Source organism: Euphorbia lathyris, chromosome 7, assembly GCF_963576675.1.
Source record: "Euphorbia lathyris chromosome 7, ddEupLath1.1, whole genome shotgun sequence".
Lineage (NCBI taxonomy): Eukaryota > Viridiplantae > Streptophyta > Magnoliopsida > Malpighiales > Euphorbiaceae > Euphorbia > Euphorbia lathyris.
The window spans coordinates 52314814-52333783 of record NC_088916.1 but is presented as its reverse complement, the minus strand read 5'-3'; the positions used below and the strand labels follow the sequence as shown (position 1 = coordinate 52333783).

Here is an 18970-nt window from a genome sequence, read left to right as displayed (position 1 = left end):
AATTATAATTATATATAATTTATGCTTTGTCATTATATATATTATCATTATTTATTATAATTATAATTATTTGGTGTAACTTTGCAAATTTTGCGAAAAGTAAATAAATATTATATTAATACGTTTACATTACCATGCTCTAAAAAATTAACTGGCTCAACTACCTTAATATCTCAAATAGTGCAATTTTATCCCTAATATTAGAAGCCAATAGCAATTTTACCCTTAACATTGATAAATTGAGTCAAAATTTTGTATTCATATGAAAATTCATATTTAGACGTTAGGAGTAAAATAACCCCGGACCCAAAACGTTAAAGGTATTTTTGTACCTTAATACTTAATTGTAATAAAAAGTTAAGAGTGTGTATTCATATAAAAATTTGTATTTAATTTCATAGGCTTTAAATTATATATAAATTTGTGTTTGTATGTAATTTATATTTTTAATTTAAATTAGACTCATTTTTATTTAATGTCATAGGATTTTATCGAGCCTAGATTTTATTTGATATTTAATTTAGTTTAATCTTTAATAATATGTTTATTTATTATTGATATTATTTTTTTTGGTAGAAATATTATTATTATTATTATTATTATTATTATAAGCTTATTAATGTCCAATATTATCATTAAATTATTTTAAAGTCTAATATCATCATTATTGTTACGTTCGATTAAATTCGGTTAAGTTCGGTATCATTCAGTTAAGTTCAGTAGCATTCAGTTAAATTCAGTTCAGTTCAGTATTCAGTATCATTCAGTTCAGTTCAGTTCAGTTTTTTCAGTAATAAAGAACAGAGCCATAATGTATCACATTTTGTTATCGATATCTAAATTAGTACATTTTTTAAACATTAAGTCTATACTGATGTTATTTTATATATGGAATCTAAATTGATACTTCCAAAAAAACATAAACCTATTTTAATATCATATCTTTTTCTTTTATAGTGTATTCATTAAAAGGGTGATAAAGGAAATGTTTAAATAGTTATATATATTAAAAATATTTTAGACACACCTAATTTAAAATAGTCTAATTTGATAAAGTAGGATATAGTGAATATAAATATACAAATATACCTTTATTTATTATAGACTGTGAGTTACTTTATGCTTATTTGACCATTTTCGCCGTCCCATTGTATTGTATTAATGGTCTTTTAAGTTTGAAACCAATTACTTTCAGAAAAGAAACTTTGTAGCTAATTAAAATATTGGATTGACCGTATGTTGTTATCTATGGGCATTTTATTTATTTATTTATTTTGTATTAATCCTTTAAATTTACTAGACAAAAACAAAAACATCTTGAGGTTATTCTCATCATTTAGATTTTGGTACATTTAACCTTTCATATTTTATTTCAATATATTATATTTTTTATGATTTATTTTTTATGAAAAAATATCATAATCTCTTGATTTTTTATTTAAATACATTAAACTCATAATAATTTATTTTTTATCACATTAAATTATTGCATTGCATGTAAAATTAATCCCAAATAGTTAATTTCTATTGGTTCCTATTTGAAATTAATTAATTTTATATTCATAAAAAAAATACTGGATATGAGATTGGGTAGAGGTGTTGTTGTCCATGCTTGTGAGGATTCAACGTTACTCATTTTATTATTATTTTAAAATATATTTTTTACTGTTCAAATTAAGATTGTATAACTTTTTATATTTAACTTTTTAAACTATTAAAAATACAAATTTCAGATACAAATGAAATAAATGACGTTAAATTAACCAAATTTTATGTTCAAAGTTAATTTTTTTTTAATTACCAAAAGTTTAATATGACTAAAAATAAATAAATAAAATTAAATATTTAACATGATGAACTAAAAGAATATAATCTTAATCCACTAAAATCAGAATGATCAGGAATCTCACCTTACAATCATTCTATAAATTAATTTATGTTTATCCTAGGGGAGAAAAAATAGGATCTTGTGATAAATCCTCTTGGCGATTAACCTTGCGATCGTCGTTCGGTCTGCCAATGGAGACCCTTCAGTCACCCGTCTTCGGCCGGCCACCGGCTGACCCCCCGAATCCGTTTTCTTCTGATCCACAGGGGCCTTTGTGGTCGAGATTGAATCCTGGTGTGGAGCCACCATGCAGGAACTGGAGAGACCTATTGCTGAATAAAGAAGTGCTACGGGATTCCAAGGTTCGTGAAAACCTTCGTGAGAATGGAAAAGTGGTGATTACTGTTGACGAGGCGAATCCTTTATACCCAAAGGTATCGCTTGACTCATCCCTGAAACAACAACTAACAACTCAATGGAATAGTGCCCTAATCATTAAGCTACTTGGGAGAAAGCTGGGCTATATTGCCTTGCACAAGAAGGTTTCAGATTTGTGGAAGCTGATTGCCAATTTTAAGATGATGGAAGTTGGGAATGGTTTTTATGTTGTTAAATTTGATGACCCCCTGGACAGAGAGCATGTAATACTGGATGGACCTTGGATTGTTCAAGGGAATTATCTGACAGTTTGTACCTGGTCCCCCACGTTTTCTCCTTCAGACTCTCTGATTGAATCTACCCTTGTGTGGCTTAGGTTCCCTCAAATACCATTGTTCTATTATAATCAAGATGTTCTTTTGGCTATTGCCGAAGCTATTGGAAAGCCTATTAAGGTCGACGATAACACGGCCTTTGCTGATCGTGGTAAGTTTGCAAGGGTCTATGTTGAGATTAACCTGCTGAAACCCCTTATTGCTTGTTTTGATCTTGATGGGATGGAGCAGAGAGTAGAATATGAAGGTTTACATACCGTGTGTACTGGCTGCGGTCGTTATGGTCATCTTAGACAGGTTTGCTCCTCGCCTAGTGTCAATGAAGTTTTGTGCACAAGAGTGACACGAGCTGAGAGTGATACAATGGAGCAGACTACGAAGCCTATAATTGATCATATGATTGAAGGAAACAATAGTGAGTCAATTCTGATTCCCGCTGCTACTATTTCAAGTCAGGAGGAGCATGAGTATGGACCTTGGATGGCTGTGCCCCGAAGGAAGCAAGCTTCTCGTGTCAGAGTCCCTTCTAAGCCGCTTGTTGTTGACCTTGGGAATGTTGATATGAATCCTTTTGAGGGAGTCCATTCGGATTGGGGCAAGAGTAAGGAAATTGGTAGCAAGGTCTTTGCTAGCTCGGGGCTAAATGAGGTTGCTGCGAGTCGAAACAAGAAAGGGAAGAGGTCGAATGTGGTTACAAGTAGCAGCTCTTTTGTGAGCAAGAACTCTTTTGGGGACTTGGCTGGTCCTGAGTCGAATGAGGCTAACAAGGCCTTGAAGTTGGCTCCAACTGGCTTTGATGCAAGGAAAAATAAAGGTAAACGAATTCGGTTGCAGTCGGATGCTGGGGGACAGACTAGCGGCCTCCATTCTAGTCAAACTGAATGTTTGGCTGCTGGTAGGATATCTGAGGAGTTAGAGAACATGGAAGGAGTTGTGGAAGAGAGGTTGCACCTCCCTAGATAAGCGTGTTGGTGTTCTTTGCTTCTCTTTTTGTTTTTCCTTTAATGCGTTTTGTCATTTGGAATTGCTTTGGCGCTGGAGGAAGGGTCTTCCAGAGGTCGTTGTTTCACCTTATTAGGATCCATCGTCCTTCTATTGTTGTTCTTCTTGAACCTAGGATTCCTGGCTCCCGTGCTGAACAAATTCATAAAGGTATGGGGTTTAGTTCTATGGAGATTGTGGAAACTGATGGCTTCAGGGGAGGGATTTGGATGTTCTGGGCCGCTGCTGATGTGCCAGTTGATGTTCAATACAAAAATTACCAGTTTATTCATATCTGTGTCACTATCCTGGTTGGTAGCTCAAAGGGAGTTAAGTTTGAGCTTACTACTGTTTACGTAAGACCACGGGGCACTGCTAAGAGTCAGTTTATGGCCGATATGGTGAGTGTGAATTCCTCTGTCAGACTTCCCTAGGTTATTGCAGGAGACTTCAACTGTATTAAATCCGCTGAGGAAAAATTAGGAGGCTCAAGTGTTTCTGCTTCTCGTTGTGCTTCTTTTTCTAATTAGATTAACTCTCTCCAGCTCATTGATGTGGGGTTTGTTGGCCCCCCTTTTACTTGGTTCCGCGGGTGCTCCCCTCGCACTCGTGTTGCCTGAAGGTTGGATCGGGCTCTGTGTGATTCTGGCTGGAGGCATTTGTTTCCTAACGGGATTGTTCGTCATCTCCCGAGACACAAATCTGACCACACGCCTATTTTGATTGATGTAATGGATGGTAGCCCGAGGCGTAGCCGCACTCCGTTTAGATTTCAGGCTGCTTAGGCTGAATACCCTGGTTTTGTTACTGTCCTTAGACATAACTGGGATTGGTCGAATGAGTTGGTTAAGGGCCTCCAGCATCTAGCTTCTAGTCTTCAGAATTGGAACTCTAGCACTTTTGGTAATATCTTCTATAGAAAGAAAACGCTTATGGCTCGTCTTGATGGTGTTCAAAAAAGGTTGTGTCAGGTTAATGAGGGAGGCCTGTTTAAACTGGAAAGACGATTGTCTAATGAGTTGTCGGTTCTTATACAGGAGGAACTTCTTTGGTTCCAGAAATCCCGTGTTCAATGGATTAAATGTGGTGATCAGCACTCTAGGTTTTTTCATACTTCGACCGTGATCCGTAGGAGCAGAAATCGCATTGATGGTCTTCAAGATATTGGGGGTGAGTGGATTTGGGATGATAGTCGTTTGAAGCAGCTAGCAGTTAGCTACTTTCAGGGGGTGTACACGGATGATGTGAGGGGTAGACTAAAGCTCAGGACTTGTCAGAGTTTTTCGAATTGGAACGCTATGGCCATTGACGGTCTGAATAGGTTGTTTTCTACTGAGGATGTCAGGAGAGTAATTTTTGCTATGCCCCCTTTTAAAGCGCCTGGTAAAGATGGATTCCAGGCTTTTATCTACTAGAAGTTCTGGGACATCCTTGGGCCCGCTGCTTGAACTTGTCCTCTGAAGGCGCTTAATTTGGGGAATTTTGGAGGAGGGTTTGAACAGAGCCCTGATTACGATTATTCCTAAAATGGCCAATCCTGTTAACCTGGCCCAATTATGGCCCATTAGCTTGTGTAACGTGCTGTATAAGGCCATCACTAAATGCTTAGTTCTGAGATTAACAGAACACCTCCAGTATCTCATTGGCCCGTGTCAGAGTAGTTTTGTTCCGGGTAGGCAGATTTCTAATAATGTTATTCTTATGCAAGAGGTTATGCATTCCCTTAAACGAAGATCGGGTAATACGGGAGTCATGATCCTTAAGCTTGATCTGGAGAAAGCTTATGACCGCATTAATTGGGATTTCCTTCGTGATACACTAGTGCTTCTTAATATTCCTCCTCATTGGGTGGACTTGATTATGACTTGTGTTTCCACTTCGCGTATGTCAATTCTGTGGAATGGAGAAGAGTCTTATGAGTTCAGCCCGAACCGTGGTCTTCGTCAAGGGGATCCTTTGTCCCCTTATTTGTTTGTGCTTTGTATTGAGCGGCTGAGCCATCTTATTGGTGATGCCATTAGGAATGGGACCTGGAAGCCGATACAGGTGTCTAGAAGAGGTCCTAAGCTCTCTCATTTGATGTTTGCTGATGATATCGTGCTGATGGCGCAGGCATCGGTAGATCAGGCCATCACGATGAAAGGCATCCTGGACAGTTTTTGTTTTGCTTCAGGGCAGTGTGTTAGCTTCTCCAAATCAAAGGTCTCCTTCTCCTCTAATTTTCTGGAGTGGGTTGCTTCTAGGATTTGCACAGTGTTGCAGGTGGCACCGACTATGAACCTGGGTAAGTATCTGGGAGTTTTTCTCTTCTATAAACGTGTGGATCATAGTGACTTTCAGCATGTAGTGGACAGAGTGCAGAACAGGCTGGATGGGTGGAAGAGTCATTGCCTATTCCTTGCTGGTAGAACCACCCTGATTCGCTCTGTTGCCTCCTTTATTCCTTCTTACATTATGCAGACAATGATTATACCGATAAATATGTGTCGCCTTTTGGATCGTTTGAATCGTCAATTTTTATGGGGTAGTGTGGGTAGCCGACATAAAATTCACCTTGTCTGATGGGACATTGTGTGTCGGCCAAGATGTTAGGGTGTCCTGGGAATTCGCCCCACGCGGGAGTTTAATTTGGCTATGGTGGCGAAGCTTGGTTGGAGGTTAATCACTGAAGATTTGACCCTTTGGGTTCAAGTTTTGAGGAACATGTATATGAGAGGTACGTCTGATCTTAAGGAGATTCGTGCTAAGCAAAATTCTAGTCATGTTTGGAAGAGCATTGTGCAGGGTTCAGTTTTATTGAATCATGGGCTTGAAAGGCTCGCCGGGAATGGTACTTCAACGAAATTCTAGACTGATAGATGGGTGGGGGATAACACTCTTGAGGAAAATTGTATTTCAGTGATTCCTGAGACTGTTAGAGGTAGATCTATAGCTTCCTATTGGAAGATGGAAGGGGGCTGGGATTGGGAGATGCTTCATGGTCTAATTCCGAGCTATACTTTGCTTTATCTGGCATCAATGGTCGTTTTTCCTGGCGACGAGCAGCAAGATTCCTGGAGGTGGCGGCTCGCTAGTTCAGGTATGTTTAGCGCCAAATCTGCATTTAGTCCAGAGGAGGGAATTGATGCATACTAAGAATTGGAAGATGATTTGGAATTTGCAAATCCCGGAGAGATTGAAATACTTTATTTGGTTACTAATGTATGAAGCTGTTTTGGTTAATGCGATTTGGATGGCGAGACATCTGAGCGAGTCTGATGTGTGCTTAGCGTGCGGTTTGTCGGAGTCATTATTGCACGTTTTGAGGGATTGTAGTGAGGCTGTGGGTGTTGAGCGATTTCTGCAAGTGCACGGTATACGCTTGTAGTAATAAAAGATATCGATTCCACAGGGAACGCTTTTTAAACAAAACTTATTTACAATCGGTTAAATTTACTTTAAAGGTTTATAATATGGAAAATCGTTTAATCGGTTTTGGTTTTGAAATAGCTAGAATAAGAATTAGATTAGAATATGAAGATGTTAGAAAATATCTGATTTAAGATTGAATTTGCAAAACAGGAACGTTTTAGTACTTTAGAAAAGTAAACAGATATATTTGTTTGCATTAAGCAAAGAAACAACTTTAAACTTTGTACGAATTATAAAGATGAAATAAATGACGGAACCTCTAATTAATTGGCTTTGAACGCGATAAAACCCTTTCGGGATAGTTGCCCTTAATAAAATTAAAACTCTTTCGAGATAATAATTTGCCTAAGTGTTCAACAAAGTTTCCTTGTAAAGATTTGAATTAAATACGTTTTAATGAAAACACCAGCATCAATCCACTTCGGCTCATTTACCAAAGTGCTGCATAAAAATCTATCGAATAGAACGGACTTTATTAGATGCAATATAAATTGATACAAGTTTACAGAGAACATGGAGCATTGAATTCTTCGACGGCGTGCAAGTGAACGGGTTGTCAATCCTTTCCTTGGGTTTCGTTCGAGTTTGTCAGGCTCAGGGGCGAATCCTCTACTCAATCTTCTCGTTGAATCTTCGTAATAGAGACTGGGTCAGTCTACTACCAAAATGTAAACTAAACTGGAACAATGTCTAAACGCTATTGAATTTGTTATTAATTTGTAAACAATGTGTGTACATCATATTGCTTTTTACAGAATCTAAATCTAACTTCTGAATCACTTGATTCGGAATTTCTGCATAAATTCTACACTAATCTCTTTCTTCTACACATATATCATTATATGTCATTATTCTCTCATCAACTCTCCATCAACTCTTTATTTATAGATGTTGAAGAGTCTTGATCGAAGTGTCGTGTCCGTTGCGAAAAGACGTATCCGTTGTGGAGAGTCGTATACCTTGTGAAGGGACGTATACCTTGTGAAGGGACGTTCTTATCCACCCGAACGATCGCGTTCCATCGAAAACGAAAGTGTGTAACTAGGCTTTTAAATCTCCTGCTCGTACTGAGATTTATCAAATTCACTACCGAGAATGGGGGAGCATCAATTGTACTTCGGACGAAGGGGAAAAGTGACCGGCGACGCGTGTCGCGACCGTGAAAAGGGGAAGCCGCGGTCGCGGCACGGAGCTTTTTTCGTTTTTCAGCTCTCGTTCGTGTCCTCGGCTTGGCGTTATTAATTTTCGTCGTCTTCGACTCCTTTTGTAGGGCTTTTCTTCTATTTTTGAGCTCTATTTACTCCTATTTGGATTTTACCAAATATTTATGTACCTTGCATGAAAGAAACATATTCGAGAGTAAAAGCATTCTAAATAGGTATAAATAGCATAAATTCGTAGCAATATTGATGTAATTATTGATGATATTTTAGGTATATTTTGGGCTTCACAAATCTCCACACTTAATCTTTTGCTAGTCCCGAGCAAAATTTCACTGAACTAATTCTCTAACTAATCTCTTTATGAAAATAAAACATATATCTTTGTATTACCTTTTAAATTAGTTAAGCTGAAAAGACTAACTTCGCATGGCAAATTTATACGCAAAACATCAAACCAACCTAGTATAAATACGATATATCATTCGTCTTGTATTTCCAATTTTGAATTGAAGCATTCGGGACAATGTATAAGCACGCATGTTATTGAGTCTTTCATCTCAAGGCATTTAAAAGCACAAATTTTCCTTTCCCAAACCTAAACTAATATATAAGATATATTAAAATAAATAAGTACTTGATTTTAATTTATTTGCTTGGTTACGCCCGAAATAAGGGTGGTTTCAACCGTAACCTTATACGCTTTTATTATTACTTTTTTTCTTTTTCTTTGTGTTTGCTTAAGAGGTACCGACCATGCCATGGGTGGACGCAATCGTTACTTTAAACTTATACACGCTTATTTTTTATTTAAACGTTCCTTCCATACCTCGATTGTGATAAGGGTGGTCGCAACCGTGGCCAAAAGTAAACGGTACTTTAATTTTCTTCCCTTTCATACCTCGATTGTGATAAGGTTGGTCTCAATCGTGGTCAAAAGTTAAGAATTCAACTAATTGATTAATTAACATGAATTATAAAATTGTAAGTTGGGAAAAAGAAAAATAGCACATTCATCCTATATTGATTTAAAATTCAACATGTATTATGGCTAAAGTTTCCTTAAAAACTTCAATTAGTTTTAATGTAAGACGAAATCAAACCGAGCTAAAATTGTTAGTTCAATTTAATGCCTATAAACCTAATTGAAAATTTAAAATAAGATTTATTGAATCATGAATTGCATGATATAAAAATAGAGATTGAATAAAAAAAAATTTTACTTAAATACATTCACTCGAGACAATTTTACTTAAAATCGTATCGGAGATTTGTGAAAAAATTTGAAAAATATTACCCGTATAGAAATATTATTTCTATCGATAATGATAACCTAAAAATAATCATAAAAACTTATATGATTAATTTTAAAAATATATTAAAATGTTAAGTTATTGTGAAAAATGCATTGCAATATATATATGTGTTGCATTTGCATGAATATCATTCGTTGCATTTATTATTTTGTTTTGCAAAATAATAATATCTTTGTTGAATTTATTCGTATTTCATATTTATGTAGAAATTGATATATGTATGTCTCCTCCCACACTTAAATTGGACCATGTCCTCATTGGTGCAAAAATAATGGAGAAAATATAGAATACGAAATAAGGCATACGAAACAAAAATGTAAATTAAGCAAATGAAACATTCAACATAAAAAAAAAATTGTACCAAACATAATAAAAGGAAAATGTATCAAACATATAACAAGATAAAAATAAAAAAAAATGAAAGGAAAACAACCTAAGCATGAGGTGGTGAATCGGGAGGTGTAGGTGACGTCTCCACATTGCGGCGTCAAAAAAAGGAAAGCATCCGATGCCGAGTCGATCGATGTTCACGCCTCAAAAGGTTGAGGTTGTCATTCATCACCATATTGTTTTCAACCAAATCATCAATGCGTAGATTCATTGAGCGATTGTTGGAATTGATTTGGTCCAAAATCCTCCGCAAATCTACCGGATCATCCTCCGCTTGAGGTGCTTGGGGTTGTGCTTGAGCCGGTGGTCATCCTCCTCTCCTTCCGCATCTCCGCCGCCTTCGGTACCTACAAATTGAGAACTTGAAGCGCCACCACCCATAGTGCCATGAAGATGGGCAATACGGGTAGCATAAGAAATAAAGATGGGAGGTCCTTGGGGAAGCAATAAATGAGCTCGCTCAAGAGCCGAGATGTCCAAAAGCGAAACATACCCACGGTAGGTAGACATGTCATAGTCGGCCAATTCACCCCGTGCTCCCAACACAAGACCGGTGATAAAATTACAAAGAGGGATTTGAATTGTACTAGCCCTCGAAGCACGGAACAAATTGTCAAACATGATTCCAATACTATCAATCCTCAAACCTTTAAGCAAACTATCCAAAACATACAAATCCCGAACTTGGACCTTTGAACTCTCAACACGACCAAACAAGGAGAAACTCAAAAACTTATGAAAGAAGAACACACAATTGTCCTTAATCAACTTGCTTGAAGTGTTTTTGGAATTAAAATAATCTTGATCCGAGAGAGTTTGCCAAACAGCATCATTATCAAAATCCTTAGGCTTATCGTAAAAATCAGAAGTAGGGAATCCAAACATATTTTCCATTGCTTCATAATCAATGGTATAAGGTATACCATTATTCCTAAAAGAAATTGAAGTTTTCTTCTTGTTCATGGATAAAGTGACCAAAAATTCCACAACATACTCATTAATACGCGGGAAACGCATATTAACGAACTCTTGCCAACCCAAAGCTTCAATAAAGGCATCAATTCGAGTAGAGAAATTTAATACTCTTACCGAATGGAAGTCTAAGAAGTGCATATCCATAAATTGGCGGTCGGCTTGTGAAAAATGTTTGAAACGAGAGGCTTCTTCCTCCGAATAGATGTCAAAATAAGCTCCGCATTGAATCCGGAGGCGATTAGCTTCCGTAACAGCGGGCTTGTTACCAACACGCTTTGTCCTAACCATGGTGATGGTGTTTAGGGGCTTATGGTATGAGAAAAAGAAGAAGAAGAAGAAGAAGTGAAAGAGAAAGACCTAAGCTTGAAGATGAGTTTGGGGTTGTGAAATGGAAGTGATTGAAAATAGGAAATTGGAGTGAATAAATTGGGAAGATAAAAAGTAGATTTTTGGGGAAGAGTTTAGAGTAAGGGATTGGGTAAAAATAGAGGTGATGTGAGGTGTTGTGTAGGAGGTAGGGTTATATAGGGTGATTAGGTAAGTGTATAGGTAGAAATAATATTGGCAAAATCGGATTTAATAGGGCAATCTGGACGCGTGTCGCGACCGCGAATGGCATAGCCGCGGCCGCGGCACGCGATTTTCAGGCAATTTTTTGCCCTAAAATCGGTCCAAACCTGCTGCTCATACCGAGAATTTCTTAATTCTCGGTAGAGAATTGGTTGAAATAGCCAAATTTGGTTCCTTTTTTACTTGGTTTGTGCATTGTTTTTGTTGAAAAGGTTCCTGAACTTAATATTAATTGTTCCTGTACTAAAAACGTTAAATAAATGACATTAATTGCAAGGAAAACTAAAGGTTTTACCTTAATAAATTGAATTAAAGTATAATAAATTGATTTATGAGTAATTAATGAAACTTAAATGTTCATTTATGCATATAAGTTAAGAGAACCATATTAAATGCATAATAAGTGCATGTTAATACATATTTAACACATGAATTAAAATGATAAAAAGACAACTTAATTTATTGAAAATAAATTGAGTTACAAAATAAAATTAAACGTGGATAAATGTGTGGAAAAAAAATGTGGAAAAAAAATAAAAAAAACACATATTTAGTTCAAGTGAATCTTTTTAATCTTAATTTAAGTAAGAAAAAGTAGAAAGTACCCATATGAAATATGCTAAGTATAGATAATGGATCAAATGGATAAAAATTAAGAATTAAACTAAATAAGATTTTTATTATATAAACATATGTACAAAATAATGAAAACAAACCAATAATCAAAATAAAACAAAATATATACAAAAAAAAAACAGAAACTATTCTACATATTCATCCCTATCTAACGGGATATTTCTGGCCTTAATACGATCAATTTGAAACTGCACGAAAGTTTCACGTTCCGGTGCAGATAAAAATTGAGGCCCTGCTCGAAAGACACGTTTCACAAGTCCTTCGCGCTCGAGAAATTCATAGTCAATTTTCGGGAAGAATTCATCTTCACTCCAGGGAACATCAATAGTACCCTTTGAACCGAGAATTATTCCACAGATTATATTGCCGAACCCAATCTTCTTATCTTTGGATCGAGAAGCGGCGACAAGACCTTCCATCAGAATTTTGGAAGAATCCACTGCATTGCCCTGGAATATATCTCCAAGAACATACAAATCTGTGTCACGGACCACACTACTGAATGTGCGCCCGAATAAACTGTGACACAGAAATTTATGTAAATACAGCATGGAGTTGGAGCGAAAAGAGTGATTATAGGCGAGTTTTGAATTGAATCGCCAGAATCCTGTAAGCATTCTCCAAATGTCCGAGGATGTCATGTCTCGTCCAGGATGACGTTTGATTGTATCCCTCGGGGGAAAACCAAACCAAGCATGCAACTCGGGATAGCCGAAAGTGAAGATTTTGCCTTCTCGACGAAAACTGAGAAATACTCATCGTTTATTAGTAAAACGCACGGTACAGAAGAATTCGAGTATCCAGTCGCCTATTATTGGAAATCGCATTTGGGCGAATTTTGTCCACCCTAAGCGCTCCATATAGCGGCTCATGTCATCAGTAATGCCTAATTGGTCGTTAAGGAATTCATCCATATACAACATTCCGGTGAAGAATTTGTAACGGTGATTCCAATAACGCCTACCTTCATCGTGGTTGGAGATAGGAAAAGGCGCCCCGTATCGCTTGGATAAGTCTGAGCGTTTGTTGATTGAGGCAGCATTGTGCCTAGGTGATTTGTATTTGGTAGGCATGGTGCAAAGTTAGTGTAACTTTAGCAAAGAACGGTATTTGCGAAGAAAAATCAGAGTTCTGACAAAGATGAAAAGAATTGGAACAGAATCTGAAACCTTTAGGGTTAATTTATAAGAGTTTAGGATGAAAAGAGGTATTATTTTAATTATGAAAAGGTATAATTTGTACCTTTCTGGAATGAAGAAACTTAATGTTTCAATTGCCAAGAGGTTCGTCAAAAGGGTGAGAGTGTTTCAGGCCTGATAGTGCAGGAAATACGCGTGTCGCGGCCGCGAATGGCAAAGCCGCGGTCGCGACACGCTGATTTCCTTGCGGAAATCAGGCATCAAAGGCACCTCCTGATTCACGGTAGAGAATTTAAATATTCTCGGTATGACCAGAGAAATTCGAATCAACATAGACAATTCTGAAACAGAGTATTCTCGGCAGGGAATTTCCAATTCTCAGCAGAGAATTGCCTTAAACTACAAAATCATCCTAATTTCCTAAAAATTAAATCTAAAATCATGAAATAAAAATATTTACGTTACTAAATCATAACATAAAGTAATCTAATCATAAAAATGGCATTTTGAAATAAAATAAAAATAAAAAATAAAATAAAATAAACAAAAACATAAGAAAAACAAAATAAACTGTGCAAGAAAAACTGAGTAATTTATACGTCAGATAATCTCGTTACGAACGGAATTTCAATTTGTGAAATATTTTCGTAATAGATTTTACATCGATTACCATTAACTTTGAATCGAACTCCGTTAGGACCTTCTAGTTCCAAAGAACCATAATCGAATGTTTTGATGACTAAATTTGGTCCTACTTAAGTTTTCCTGGAAATAAACGAAGTCGTGAATTAAATAACAGCACTTTATCCCCAACATTAAAGTGTTTAACTCTAATTTTGGCATCGTGCCATTTTTTCACTTTTTCTTTATAAATCTTTGCATTTTCGTAAGATAGATGACGCAACTCATCTAACTCATTTAAATTGAGCAAACGTTTCTTACCTGCTTGATGTAAGTCAAAGTTAAGTTCTCTAATAGCCCAATAGGCTTTATGTTCTAATTCGACTGGCAAATGACATGCCTTACCATACACTAAACGGTACGGAGTCATTCCTATTGGTGTTTTAAACGCAGTACGGTATGCCCATAACGCATTATTAAGTTTAGAAGACCAATCTTTTCTAGAAGATGAGACCGTTTTCTCGAGAATCCATTTGAGTTCTCTGTTTGATATCTCTGCCTGACCATTTGACTGAGGATGGTACGGCGTTGATACGCGGTGACGTACTCCATATTTTTTCATAAGCGTTTCAAAACTCTTGTTTATAAAATGAGCACCACCATCACTAACGATAACTCTTGGGCAACCAAATCTACAAAATATATCGTCAAGAAAATTAACGACAACCTTAGAATCACTCGTCGGGGTTGCAATTGCTTCAACCCACTTTGAAACATAATCAACGGCAACTAATATGTAAGTTTTACCATTGGAAGGGGGAAAAGGTCCCATGAAATCTATTCCCCACATATCGAAGACTTCAACTTCTAATACGGTTGTGAGGGGCATCTCATCTTTCCTTCCTAGATTTCCTGTTCTTTGGCACTTATCACAACGAGTAATAAATGAACGGACATCTTTAAACATCGTAGGCCAAAAGAAACCACTTTCAAATATTCTAGCTGCTGTCTTGTTAACTCCATTATGTCCTCCATAAGAGCTAGAATGACATTCTGACATTATGGATTCAAATTCATTTTCACCAACGCATCTCCTAATTATCCCATCACCACAAGTCTTGAACAAAAAGGGATCTTCCCAAAAGTATTGTTTAATATCGAAGAAAAATTTCTTCCTTTGGTGGGAATTTAATCCTTCCGGAACAATATTGGCTGCGAGGTAATTAGCAATATCTGCATACCAAGGTGATATAAAACTTTTCATTTGATAGAGATGTTCATCAGGGAAATCATCTCGTATACCGATAGTTTCACCTATAGGACCATTTTCATCTTCAAGTCTCGATAGATGATCGGCGACAAGATTTTCAACTCCCTTTTTGTCTTTAATTTCTATATCAAATTCTTGCAACAATAAAACCCATCTAATTAGACGTGGTTTTGCATCCTTTTTAGCAAATAAATATCTTAATGCTGCATGATCAGTATAAATAATAACTTTCGAACCTAACAAGTATGACCTAAACTTGTCACATGCAAAAACTACGGCTAACATTTCTTTTTCTGTTGTGGTGTAGTTTAATTGTGCACCAGACAGTGTGTGACTTGCATAATAAATGACATGAAGTTTCTTATCCTTCCTTTGACCTAAAACACATCCGACAGCTAAATCACTTGCATCACACATGATTTCAAAGGGTAAATCCCAATCGGGTTTAGCAATAATAGGTGCACTGACTAAAGCAGTTTTCAATGTTTCGAAAGCTTTAACGCATTCTTCATTAAAATCAAAGGTTGAATCTTTCATGAGTAAATTAGTAAGTGGTTTGGAAATTACAGAAAAATTCTTAATAAATCTTCTGTAAAAACCAGCATGTCCTAAGAATGATCTTACTCCCTTTACAGTAGTTGGAGGGGGTAATTTCTCTATTACTGAGGTTTTTGCTCTATCTACTTCTAATCCTTTTTCAGAGATTTTGTGACCTAAAACAATTCCTTCGTCAACCATGAAATGACATTTTTCCCAGTTTAATACCAAATTTGTTTCTTCACACCTAGACAGAACTTTATCCAAGTTTTCTAGGCATGAATCAAAAGAATCTCCATAAACTGAAAAATCGTCCATAAAAACTTCCATGATATCTTCAATGAAATCATTAAAAATCGCAGTCATACAACGTTGAAATGTTACAGGTGCGTTACATAGACCAAAAGGCATTCTTCTATATGCAAATGTTCTGTAAGGACATGTGAAAGTTGTTTTATCTTGGTCATCCGGGTAAATGTATATTTGAAAGAATCCGGAGTAACCATCAAGAAAACAGTAGAAAGCATGACCAGCTATCCTTTCGATCATTTGATCAATGAAAGGAAGAGGAAAATGATCTTTTCTAGTTGCTTTATTTAAATTTCTATAATCTATACAAACCCTCCAACCAGTGGTGGTTCGCGTAGGTATTAATTCACCTTCTTCATTCCTTACAACTGTTATGCCTCCCTTTTTAGGTACACAATGGATTGGACTAACCCATTCACTATCCAAGATAGGGTAGATGATTCCATTGTCCAGAAGTTTAGTAATCTCATTTTTTACTACTTCTTTCATATTGGGATTTAGGCGTCTTTGCCTATCTGCTTTAGGTGGCTTATCTTCTTCTAAGTGAATTCTATGCATTACAATATTTGGATTAATACCTTTTAAGTCTGAAATTTGCCAACCCATACTTCCTATCCTATTTCTAACAACTTCTTTCAATTTCTCTTCTTGAACTTGTGTCAACTTGTTAGAGATAATTATAGGTAGAGAATCGCCTTCGCCTAAGAAAGCGTACCTCAAATGACCTGGTAATTCCTTAAGTTCTAATTTAGGTGGAACTATAATCGAAGGCGGAACTGGTCCATCTTCTCGAATCAAAGGTTCTGGGTCCTTATCTTCTAGTTCCTCACTCATTATAGGTTCTATTATTTCTTCTTTCTGAACAATGTCATTTACACATTCTTCAACTAAATCAAGTTTCATACAAGCGAAATCCTCCATAGGATATTTCATCGCTTGATTCATGTCAAACTCAATCTTATCATCTCCTATTCGTAAAACTACTTTCCCTTCCGACACATCAACTAGAGCACGTCCCATGTTCATGAACGGTCTACCAAAGATTAGCGGACAATTTACATCATAAGCAAAATCTAAAATAACGAAATCGGTAGGAAAAATAAATTTATCAACTTTAACTAAAACATCCTCAATTATACCGTATGGTCTTTTAGTGGTTTGATCCGCTAATTGTAAAACCATGTTGGTACGTTTGATGTCTTCTTCTAAACCTAACTTATTAAATATAGATAATGGCATCAAGTTAATACTTGCTCCTAAATCACAAAGACAACTGGGGAATTCTATATCTCCCAATTTACACGGAATGGTAAAACATCCGGGATCTTTGAGTTTTGTGGGCAAATTGCTTGACACAATCGAACTACAATCTTCAGTTAGAGAAATGGATGAAATTCCTTCCCAACTGATTTTCTTTAAAATTAAATCTTTGAGGAATTTACCATAATTGGGAATTTGCGTAATCGCATCCATAAACGTTAAATTAATATGCAAATTCTTAAGTTTGTCTAAAAATGTTAAAAGTTGTTTATCATAGTCCTTGTTGCGGACTTTGTGTGAAAAATGTGGTTTGGGTACAAAAGTTTTTGTACTAGAGTCAATCGGTGCATCTTTTTGATTTAACGTATCTTCTTTGGGCTTTGGTAAATCAGTTCCAGGTAAAGTCGAATTTCCGGGCATTTCCGGACCTAAATAATTTTTCCCTGAACGAAGAGTGATAGCCTTAACATGCTCTTTTGGATTTTCTTCCGTATGGCTTGGAAGACTTCCCTCTTTGCGGGATGGAATCGATTTAGCGAGTTGTCCAATTTGAATCTCCAAATTATGGATGCTAGATGATTGGTTTTTAATAAGCTGATCGAATTTATTCTCGATCCGTTTAAAACCATCGTCGTGATTACTTATTTTTCCGCTCATCGCATCAATGAATTTGTCGATTTTAGAAGATAAGGTGCTAATCGTATCTCTTGATTGATTTTGATAATTAGTAGTACGATTTTGATTAGCATTAACATTATTATTGTTATTATCTCTCCAGTTAAAGTTAGGATGATTTCTCCATCCAGGATTATATGTATTGGAATAAGGATTATTAGTTTGGTTTTGCCCTTGGACAAAATTTACCTGTTCAATTTCACTCATACCTTCGTAATCCACATCCGTTCGGATTGGTTGACCATTAGGATCACACGGTGCCATAAACCTATCAATTTTGTGCGACAAGGCAGAAAATTGGGCTTGCAACATCTCTACTGGATCAAGATTCACTATACCTTTAACTGATGATGTTGTTGAGGATGATGGTTTCGCTGATGGTAGGTGTCCACGTTCCGCGGGCCACATACTGCTGTTGATTGCCATTTCCTCCAAAAGTTCTCTTGCTTGGGCAGATGTTTTCTTCATGAATAACCCTCCAGACATAGCGTCCAATGAACCTCTAGTTGTAGGATTTAGTCCATTATAAAATGTTTGCATTAAAAGTTCAGCGGGCAATTGGTGGTGTGGGCATAAACGTTGAAGTTTTTTAAAACGTTCCCAAGCCTCATAAAGAGTTTCATTATCATTTTGAGAAAAAGATGTTAACTCTTTAATGACTCTTGCGGTTTTTGCTAAAGGGAAAAATTTTGATAAAAATGCTTGGGCTAATTGCTCCCAAGTCTCAATTGATGCGGTTGGCATAGAAGTTAACCATTATTTGGCTCGATCCTTCAAAGTAAAAGGAAAAAGGCGAAGATTGATCGCTTCCGCAGTCACATTTGGTATTTTAAAAGTGTCACAAATTTCTAAGAAATTTGTCAAATGGGTATTAGGATTTTCATTAGGTAACCCGTTAAACGTTACATTATTTTGCAACATGTTAAGCAACGCAGGCTTAATTTCAAATTGATTTGCATTGATTTGGGGTCTAACTATACTGTTTGTTACACCGGCCACTCCTGGCCTAGCGTAATCCATAAGTGTGGCCATTACTTCTGGCTCGGTAATTTTAGTTTTTATTGGGGTTTGGTTTTTCTTTTTCTTTTCTCTCTTGTTCTTTTTAAGAGTTCTTTCAATTTCTGGATCAATAGGATCTGGTGACGTGTCCGAACTTCGAGAACTGCGCATGAACTTGAA

The 18970-nt window shown here is 36.4% G+C and overlaps 1 non-coding gene across 1 annotated transcript; it reads left to right on the top strand.

The window, feature by feature from the left end:
* The first annotated feature begins 18347 nt into the window (after positions 1-18347).
* Positions 18348-18454, top strand: LOC136201676 (small nucleolar RNA R71). The gene has a single exon (XR_010674019.1). It is a non-coding gene; the product is annotated as a small nucleolar RNA R71 (small nucleolar RNA).
* The last annotated feature ends 516 nt before the right edge of the window (positions 18455-18970 follow it).